This window comes from Fukomys damarensis, unplaced genomic scaffold, assembly GCF_012274545.1.
Source record: "Fukomys damarensis isolate Sample0158 unplaced genomic scaffold, DMR_v1.0_HiC HiC_scaffold_18, whole genome shotgun sequence".
In the NCBI taxonomy this organism is placed as follows: Eukaryota; Metazoa; Chordata; class Mammalia; order Rodentia; family Bathyergidae; genus Fukomys; species Fukomys damarensis.
In genome coordinates, this window is record NW_022900930.1 from 1,461,494 (window position 1) to 1,471,475 (window position 9,982).

The window sequence follows — 9,982 nt, forward strand, 5'->3', positions numbered from 1 at the left end:
GGCGCTCGCCGCCCGGACAGAGTTGGCTCCGCCGAGTCCACCTTTATACCCTGCGGAGCTGTGGAGTCGGCGGAGAAATAGGCTGTTCACCTCGGGCCACATCGTCTCCTTGCACTTGCACCTCGTGTGGCCCTTTTGGTTACTTCGTCTTTGCCAACGCTTCAGCTGCGGGCCCGAGTAGTTCTAAAACCTCCATGCTAGTGGTTTCCGCAGCGCGGCACCAGACCGCAGGGATAGTCTCCAGCGCCTGGGGAAGACGGGGTTCTCGAGAGCTCTGTGGGAGGGCTGACCCTCCGGGTGATCCTGATCCTGGAGATTAGAGAAGCACTGTTCTCCTCAAGGCAGTGCTCCGGGCCTTCTAACTTGTAGGGAAAAGTAAAACCTACCCCTCTTTTATTCATTCCACTCGGTGAGATGAGCGTTTCCTCTCTGAGTTGCTGAGTTTCTCTTCTGCTGTCTTGTTTTCTGTGCAAAGCATCACTACAGACTTACCTAGATGTCTCTTCCCCAGCAATCCAAAGACTGGGAACTTTCTTGTGCCCAGCTGACAAGAATAAAACAGATTGGCTGATTTACAGGCCTACCTGATTACAATCATGTATAAAAATTACCGTAGAAAGGTCGGGGAGAGTGAGCTCCATCAAAGCGGGGTCCATCAAAGAATTCCCAAAGGAAAGGGGCATTTGAGCTGCCTTTCAGGTGGCATTTTGTGAATGGCAAATGGCCTCTTCAGGTGCTTTTCAACCTCGGCTCCAGTGATTTTGTTATCTAACAGCTTTCAGATGTGACAGATTGTATTTTTCAACGATAGCTGCTCTGATATAGATCTTGACCCACACGCCCTTCTTACAATACAGTGGCATCAACACTCTTTCATCAAGTGGTATCTGCTTGCCTCTACCCCTGAGCTACACCTCCAGCCCTGTCCTTGCTTTTAAATCTGGAGATACCTTTGCAGCTCCTTGGACCAGGAGAAACTGGCAGCAGCAATGCTGCATGGCTTCTGGGACTAAGTCCTAACAAGTTTTGGCTTCCTCCTGGCTCTTCTACTTGAGCTGCAGCCCTTGGGAGCCTAAGCTGATGTAAAAAGACTGGCTTCCTTGCAGCTGCCTTGCTGGGGAGCGCATGTAGAGTGGTTACCCAGAGCCATAGCTTGGGAGCCTGAAGCCTCATCCTCTAGATGTCTGGTTCTAGTGAGGCTTCAGGTGATTCTGCCTTTCAAACTATGAACCGTTCTACTTAACCATGAGGGGAGCAGAGATAAGCTGTTGCTGCCCAACTGCCTGCGTGTGAGCAAAGCAAAGGTTGTTTTACTGCCCTAGGTCTTGGCGTGGTTTATTGCAGTTAGATGACTGAACACTGGTGTTTGAGCACAGCTCCATTCTTCCCTAATTTTCATTACTACAAACATTTCCAGTGACTTTATTAACATTCCTTAAGTGTTACAGATTAGAGTTCAAGCACAGATAACGTTTCCACACAAAATATCCCTTCTCTGGGACCTACTGCCTGCTACGTACTCCCTCACTCCCACCCCACTAGGGAGTGGAAGTCATGCTTTAATACAGGTGTGACCTTAAGTCAATTCTCTGGGCATTATTGAGGATAAAATGTGTTTACCTGGATAGAAGGATAGATTGAGAAATTTGGGAGACTCCTTTTATTGTACACAGCTAAATTAGTTGGATGTATTATAGTCAGACAGGAGTCAATATAGAAAACAATTGAAGCACATTTACCAAAGGCCAGGATTCAAGAGGAACTACCATACCCATATACTTCTCCTAGGGATGAATACCAGTGACTGATAGTCTTCTTTTTTGGTAGGGGATCGAACCTTTTGCTTGCAAGGCAGGCGGTGGAACCACTGAGCTAAATCCCGGGCCCAGGTGACTGATATTCTAAGTAGGCATCCATCCCTTGGGTGCAGACCAAACTCTCCCTAGCCCATTCCTTCCCTGAAAAACCTTTTTTATTCTATGTACACTTGCTTCATGACTGGCTTTCCCATTTGATCCCCATTTAATCAATATTACTTAAGCGACTATACTTGTAATCTTATTGGTTCAACCTGGTTTTGTCCCAACTCACTTTATTAGTTGACTATGGTAACTTGAACTCGCTTCACCTTCTGGCTTTGCTCAAAATACCCTTGAGAAGCGGGGTTGATGGACAACCCACTTTCTGGGTGTCCCCTCCTGGCTCAGGCAGGAGCTGTCTTTCCCTTAGTAAATATTCCTACTCTTAACCTCCATTGTTCCTATAATTCATTGTTTGATTTTTGAGAACATGAACTTGGTGTTTCAGATATCTAGCAGGTTGGGAGTTATATTTCCCTTATTTATTATTATTGTTATTGTTTTTTCGAGACAGGGTCTCACTATGTAGTTGAGACTGAACTGGAACTCACTATGTAGCCCAGGCTGGTCTCGAATTCACAGTGATCTTCCTGCCTCAGCCTCTCGAGTGCTGGGATTACAGGCCTGCAGCACTATGCGTGGCTCTATATTTCCCTTATTTAGATTAATGGTCCACGTATCATACACCCTGTATCACTTTTGCGTCTAAGATCTTTGATTCCAGGTGACATTCATCAGACAAAATTAATTTAAAAGATACATTTGCGAGCAATGTTTCCAGTATGTGAAGGAGTATTACACAGGGTGTGCTGGCCCACATCCATAATCACAGCATTCCAGGAGGCTTAGGCAGGAGAATCAAAACCTCAAGTCCCACCTGGGCAATTTAATGAGATTCTGTCTCAACATAAAAAAAAAGGGGTAGGGATGAAGCTCTGTGTTCAATCCCCAGTACTGAAATTGTCAGAGCAATTCTACATAAATTTGGGGAAAATTTTCAGTTCTATTATGATTAGGCCTAGAATGCCTGCCACAAGTCTATGACATATAACTTCATTTTTGCCACTGGTCACAGCTAAAACCTCAATGGTCCCATGATGTTGTGATGCTCTAAGCCAGGATTAGATCAACTGAAGACATCCTGGGGAGGAACAAAATCTTCATCTGCATACTTCCTCACCGTTCTAGGTTTATCACAGCTGCTGCCCTCTGAGTCATCTGTTACATTTTTACTCCAGGTATACAGAATAAAGGTGTGGCAAGCTTGAGATCTTTAGCCTTTGCTGCCCAGAGTACCATGGATCAGGCCCAAGTTCAGCTTCTCTAAATCTCATTTGTTCATATATTAATTAATTCACCTTGCGCTGTCATGGCTCACATGAGACTTGGACTTAATATAGAGGTTCTAGTAACATCCCTTTTCTCTGTTCCCTACATGAAATAGAAGGAGAAGACAAGAGGTGGGGAGCAGAAAAGAAAGAGGAAGGAGGAAGGGGAGGAGCAGCAGGAGGAGGAGGGGGAAAAGAAGAAGAGGGAGAACAAAGGAGTATTAAACACACATTTTAAAAAAGAAGACAAACACGGTGAAATTGTCATGTGCTCTAAAGTTTAGGAAGGTGGGAGAACAAGCCTTATGTTACAGTATAGAGACTAAGAGAAAATTCAGGAATATCTGGTTGATGTGGACTCTATCAATTAGCTAGACAATACCATAAAATGGAATGCTGTTCATTAAAATGATCATATAAAAGAGAATTTCATGAGTTATGATAACAGGAGGAGGAGGAGGTGGTCAGAATTTGTAGGCAAGCTCTGATGATTGAAAGAGTAAGATGAACATGCTAATAAAAAGTTAGAAATATGAAGGTACAAGCATAGCAAGAGAAAAGTTATTGGTTAAATGTGAAGAAGTTACAAAAAATAGAATCTCATACAAAAGCAAGTGATAGATTAATGCCATTTCCAGATATTTCCTTTTTTCTTTTCTTTTTTGGTACCAGGGATCAAACTCAGGTCCTTGTGCTTATGAGGCAGGCGGCGGAACCACTGCTGGCTATCTTCCACTATCTTCCTTCCAGATATTTAATGAAAACATTAATAGTATTAACTTAAAAGATGGACAGAGAGGTTGAATTATTAGTTGCTAGGTAAGGCTTTTAGAGGCAAGTTACTCAGCTTGCATGGGGTGGGGCAACCTGCTGTACTTTTAAATGACTAATATCTCTTCAAGATTTTATTTCACACAGTAAGTCCCTTCAGAGAAAGACACAAGGAACTAGCTGAAAATAGCCAGGTTATGCTGAGTCATTCTTCTAAATGATCCAGAGTAATGCTCATTACAATGCTATCAATATACAGGTTTCCCTAATGAAACTCTCTCTCTTCCATATTTGAGAAGACACACCTTTGGGAGTTCTCCCAGGGGTCTTCTTAAATGTACAATTACCCTTTCTTCATTCCTTTATCTGTAGGCTGGGATGATTGGCTTTGCATTCACCAAGGTGTGAAACTTCGTGTTTGGTGACAGAATTTCAATTTGGTGTACTCAATCAGGGCAGTCCTGAAAGGCAAGTGCAGGACAGGTTTTTTTGTTTTGTTTTGTATCGGGGACTGGACTCAGGACCTTGCACTTGCGAGGCAGGCGGCAGCACCACTGAGCTAAATCCCCAGTCCAAGGACAGTTTTTTTTTTTTTGGTACCAGGGATTGAACTCCGGTCCTTGCGCTTGCGAGGCAGGCCACCGAACCGCTGAGCTAAATCCCCAGTCCAAGGACAGTTTTTTTTTTTTTGGTACCAGGGATTGAACTCCGGTCCTTGCGCTTGCGAGGCAGGCCACCGAACCGCTGAGCTAAATCCCCAGTCCAAGGACAGGTTTTTAATAAAAGATTCCAATTTGTTTTTGGAAGAAGTTCATTGGCTGGGCAGAAATTCTAAATTGAAAATTCATTCTGATTGGTCAGTGAATCAGGATACTGGCTTCAGTTTATCCATTTTGTAGTTTTTTGGGACATTTTGTAGTTTAATTTTTAGCAGGGGAAAGATATGACATGCTCACAATCTCCTGGTTCAACTTTAGAAGTCTTAAACTTAATTACTTCATTTTCCTTCACAATATCTATTGCAGATACAACAAATAGGAACAGCTAAAATATTTGTTGATAGCTGTATCAGTCAGTGCTTACTGGAGAAAACAGATTTAAAACAAGATATGCAAATATATAAGAATTTACAGATTGGCTTACAAGGGCTGCCCACAGAATTGGACGTGGAAGAGTGCAGAGGGTGTGTCTGCACACTGGAGATCTGAAGGGTCCAGTCCAAGGCCTGCAGCTTGCTGCAGTATCCTGTGCCAGCCCGTATCAGTAGGGCAAAAGGGTCTGTGCTGGAGGCTGAAGAGACTTCACTGAAAGCCAGGAGACACAAGGTGCAGGCGAACACTGGAGTCCTCTGAAGACAGAAGCAATCCCTCCTTCATTTCCCTTTTATACCATTTGGGAGACAGTCCTCCCTAGGGTGGGTCTTCTGCACCCAGGAAATACGATGAGCCAATTTAGTTGGGCGTTTCTTACTCAAGTTGACACAACCATCACAACAGCTACAGGTACATTTACTCATAAGAAAGAAACTAATTTTTAAAGTAACCAAGAGTATAAGATAGTACAGTCCTGTGAAGTTTTCTGGAGGAAGATGGTGTTGTAGTGTCATTCCTCTTAAATCGTCACCACTGTTCCCTGTATTTTCAACAGCTGTTTCTCAGTTTCTTTCCTCAGAATTCCATCACCTTGTAGTCTTACCACTGAAGCATTAAGTTTGTTGGTTGAGCAGTTTAATTCCCCAGTTTTTCTGAATGAAGATTTGCACTAAGGGAAGTAATGTCACATTTTGTATGTTTAAGGGTGGCAGCAAGGCTCTTGAATGTCTCCTGTTAGCTTCATAAGGAAAGGTATTGGCTGGTGAATGTGTATTTTTCTGGCCAGTGGTAAAACCTAATACTACATGTGTGAGTAAGATGCTGAAAACTCAGGTTTGGGTCTTCCTCACGAATGTAAGATCTGGGCTATTTTTTATTCCTAATTTCTCTCTTCTCTCTAGATTTAGCTCCTGTCAAAACAAAAACTCCTGCTATTTACTCACTGCAGAATATACAATGACCAAGAATTTTTTTCTTTTTTTTCAGAGTTTAGGACTTTTAATTTGTCCTAAAATCACTGAAGCAAAAATCCTAAAACGTTCTACTTTTCTTTATGATCCCCCAATACACACCTCAAAAACTATGTGTAGGAAAAAATGGTTTTGTACTGGGATGTAACAATATAAACTCAAGACTTAGATGTAAGAGTTAACTCTATGACTCATCTCTAAAAAGTTTATAAATTTCCAGTCAAAACCAACACAGTACATCTCTCCTGAAATGTCATCTCACTTTCTAAGTAGAACACAGGATGAAGTCTTGGAATATCCTCAGAAGGCTCTGTCATCGTACAGGTGACAGTAAAACCTGAGTCCTTTCTTTCCAATGGAACAGGTGAAGACAAGGACAGAAGGGGCTACTCAGACTTGGTCTTCCTTTGTGGCTTTTGGTCTCTTCCTCCTTCCCTAGCTCTTCAGAAGCCTCCTCACATTCCAAAGCTTCCCAGTCCTCTGCCTCTGCCACCTTCACTTAGGGTTGGCCCAGTCCAAGGTAACTTTGTTTTCCTTTTGAGACAGGGTTTCACTTTGTTGTTCAGGCTGACCTTGAACTCACTGTCGGCCAGGCTGGCTTTAACTCTTCTGCCTGTCTCCCAAGTGCTGGGATTACAGGCATGTGCCATTACACCTGGCAGTCCAAGATAACTTTGTTTCTATTAATTCCACCATCCTCCATGGCCTCCTTGGCCTCTTCCTTACTACTGAAGTCTACAAAACTAAACCCCTTGGAGGAGCTCATTTCCTAGTCAGTGACTATCTTTGCTCAAAATAGAGTCATCGAATGATTCCTTTAAGGGCTCTGGTGATTTCCTCAGACAGACCCTTGACAAACAGGGTTTTGGACATCTGGTTTCTTGTACAGAGCAATCCCCTGGGATCCTGCAGCCCCAGACTGATAGTTCTGCCCTCAATTTTCCTTTTATTATAGTTTAAAGCTTTTTTAGCATCTTCAAATGAAGCAAATTCTACAAATATGTATTCTTTAGAGCTGCCATTTTGGTTCTGGGGCACTTTGATAAAAGTTGCCTTCTCAAATACTTCCTGAAGAGTTTCTTCTGTTATGCAGTAGGAGAGGTTGCTTGAAATCAGTTTTCTGATTTTACCACTCCAGCTGCTGTTCTGTCCACTTCTGTAGTCTTGATTCTTTACTTTTCTCCCAGTGCAGCAGAGGGGAACAGATTACCCATCTATTTGTGTTCTCTGCTTTTCTTCAAAGGTTTTCTCCATTGCCTTCTGTCTTCAATTCAATCTAAGCAATATACCTTCCTGTCCTTGAGGACAACTTTGATCTCTGCGGCATCTTCAAACATTTAATTCATCCTGAGTGACTTTGGAAGGGAGATTTTTGGCCAAAAGTGTTCTTGCACCTCAATCTTTCTTGTTGTCTTCTTTTGGGTCTCTCCAGTTTAATTTCACTGCCAACAGCTTATAAACCTGTGAGTCCCAAGGCCTTTTCCAGGTTTTCAGCAGATTAGAAGTCTACATAGCAAACTTCCACTTTGTACCAATTCTGACATCCACAGTAGTGAGGTCATTTTTAGCAAAAACTTCACTATTGATACCAGTTTTTATTTCAGATTTGTTAGAATTTGGATATCCAGCAAAGAGCTTGAATGCTGTAGTATGTTCTGTGCCTTCCACTTTCTATTTCTTGACTTGAGGAGCTGCCTTGTTTGGTCATTTCCTTCTTCAGTTTTCTAGTACTTCTTGACAGGCTCTTCCTCATCATCTCCAGCCTCCTCCTCAGACACATTTGTGGCTTTTAGAGGAGGTTTCTTTCCATTGGCTGGTTTGTTTCCACAGCTTCTTCAGAGTTGTCTCCCTCATCAACATCCTCCTCATCACTGTCTTTGTTCTTTGAGGCAGGGGCAGCGGCTACTGCTTTTATCACTTTTGGCTCAAATTTCTCATCTTCTTCCTCATTGTCACAGTCCTCTTTCTCCTCCTCTTTTTCTTTGGCATTTTTGCTGGTCTTTGCCTTCTTGGCTGGGGCAATGGCACCCTTCTTACCAGGAGCTGCTCCCCTCTTGCCAAGTGCTGCAACTGCCTTGGTGGGTCACTTTTGAGCTGGTGTGGCTGCCACTGCCTTTTTACCCAGGGTGACAGCTGCTTTCTCAGCAGGTGTGGCAACTACGGGAAACTACTTGAGTCATGGTACCCTTGCTTTTTTCTGAGGGATAACAACCTCCGCTCCATTGCTGTCATCTTCTGACACTTCCTTCTCTTCACTGTCTTTGCCTCCTTTGGGGAAGATGCCATTTTCTTAGGGCCACCTTTTCACTTTAAAATAATTAAATCTATCTCTGAAACACTGGCTAACACAGCAATTAGTGAGACATTTCCTTAATGATATTCTGGGTAAGAGTCAAATACAAATATGACCTTACCATTAAGAAATTAATGGGCATCTTTGATAAAAAGTACAAGGTCCTGTGTCTGGTACCAAGTACCAAACATCACTTTGTACAGTTTGTCACTAGTGAAAAGTAAACATCTTAATTACATCCATCCCTATTTATCAGAAAACACAGAATGATTATGCCTTATATCACATACATTATCAGGCATTTTACTATTAGCTCAGGATAGATAAGACTGTAATTCTACTCAGAGTATCCCACTGACAGAAATTATTACATTTTTCAGTTGTTATTTTTAACTCAGTTATTAAAATACTGAAACCTGATCATGAAATCGTGTTTCTTGAAACCAAGGCCAGAAGCCCTGGGCCGTTTGGCCTGTTACAATGGTTCCTGCTGTGAACAGCTGCCATCCCAGGGGCTGTCAACACGTCAGAACCCTTACGATTTGGACCTGACTCCTGGAGTTTTGTGAAGGCTGAAATCGTTTTGGATGTCCCTCTGTTGAAAGGGAGACCCTAAGTTCCTCAGCCACCCTATCTTTGCTTCATCTTCAGACTGACAAATCCAGCTCTGAACTTTACCCTTGGCTCTGTGCTGTTTCTAGGCTGTAAGTTCAATTCATTTATTTTAGAGGTCTACTTACATATGGCTAAACTGAGAAAAGCTACAATACTCTGTGTTTTCCTCTTTTTTCTGCAATTAGAACTAGGTGAGCTCAGAGGCTAGGGTCTGTTGATAACTAACAAGATTGAGGCAAACAGGCTGCAGGGGAGTGGGACACCCCAGGAGTGGCCACTGTGTCCTCAGTCACAGCCCGCTGCCATACTGCACAGCACAACCGTTGTTTGTCATGTTTCCTAGGCCTTTGAAGACGTATGGAAAATGAAAAGCCACATAACATTACAAACTCATGGGGTGGGGCTCAGAGGTAGAGCACTTGCCTACCATACACAAGGTCCTAGGTTCCACCCCCAGCACTACACCAAAAAAAAAAAAAAAAAAAAAAAATCAAAGCCCATCTAGGACCTTTGTACTCCTTTTTGTTGCTGACTTTGTTAGACAGGGTCTCACTATGTAGTTAAGGGGCCCACGCTGGCTTGGAACTCATGGTGATCCTCCTGCCTTGGCCCAAGTGCTGGGACTACAGGCGTGCGCCACCACGCCCAGGTATGTTTTTATATCTTATTGTGTCTGCTCCACAATAACCTAATAGTAAGAGCTATGTGTGAGATTTATGAATAACTCATGACATACCATAAAAACAAAAAACCTTTATTTTTGCCTTTTTACATTTGTTGAGGACAGTTCTTCCTTTGCTCTTGGTTGCTAAGATTCTTCTTTAAACACCAAGACCCAGCCTTAACTGACTTAGAAACGAAGATGCCCAGCTTTACGGTACAGAGCCTCTCCTGTGAATGATACCTTCTGGGCTTAGGAGTGTGGCTCCTTTAGCAGTGGCCACAGCTGTGTCAGCCTCACGGAGGAGGTCCAGGATGCTGATCGAATGCAGCCTCCATCCTTGCTGCCAATTCCATGGCCTCAGAGCCAGCACTGGGAAGGCTGGGCAGAGGC

The 9,982-nt window shown here is 43.1% G+C and overlaps 1 pseudogene; it reads right to left on the reverse strand.

The window, feature by feature from the left end:
• LOC104857333 overlaps positions 1 to 9,262 on the reverse strand; it is a 9,868-nt pseudogene extending 606 nt beyond the window's left edge.
• Positions 9,263 to 9,982: the final 720 nt, after the last annotated feature.